We start from the raw sequence: 603 nt of genomic DNA on the forward strand, positions 1-603 counted from the left end.
CGAGCCGGATATTGCGCTCCGTTTCCCGCGAGCGATACCGTAACACCGCCAGTCCACTCCACGCCAATTACTTTACTCGAATGCCAAACTATCTGAAATCTAGACGAGGGGAATCGGTGGATCTAAGCGTTTCGCTAGCCGGACGAACGAGTAAACGAACGGACGAATCGACACCCTTCGGCTCGAGTCGAGGCGATCGCGAGCCCGGACTTTGAACGATCCGTTCAAGCGTCGTTCGCTCGTGTCCTTCGCTGTTCATAATACCGGTCGACTCGGTTGCGTAAGCGATCGATTGGCTGGCAAACGGGTACGTATCGCTCGGCGGACTCGGTTGTAGTCGCCGCTTACAGTCGATCGAAACCGATTATAAACCGATCCTTGTTCGCTCCGAGGGGCGAATTCCGCTGCGGGGGATGCCGTGATATCCCGGCCGGACGAAAGGGAACCGCGGAATTCGCGGACGAAAATTTCACGAGTAGGCTTTAGGCGAGCAGGCGCCAGGTATCGGGAATAAGTGGCAACGCGCGGCGCAAACAAATTATCCGTTATTGGCAACGATCGATCGGATCGAAATCCTTTAACGGGAGCGCGGCTGGAGACGGG

Source organism: Apis dorsata, unplaced genomic scaffold (assembly GCF_000469605.1).
Source record: "Apis dorsata unplaced genomic scaffold, Apis dorsata 1.3 scaffold_643, whole genome shotgun sequence".
NCBI classification, from domain to species: domain Eukaryota; kingdom Metazoa; phylum Arthropoda; class Insecta; order Hymenoptera; family Apidae; genus Apis; species Apis dorsata.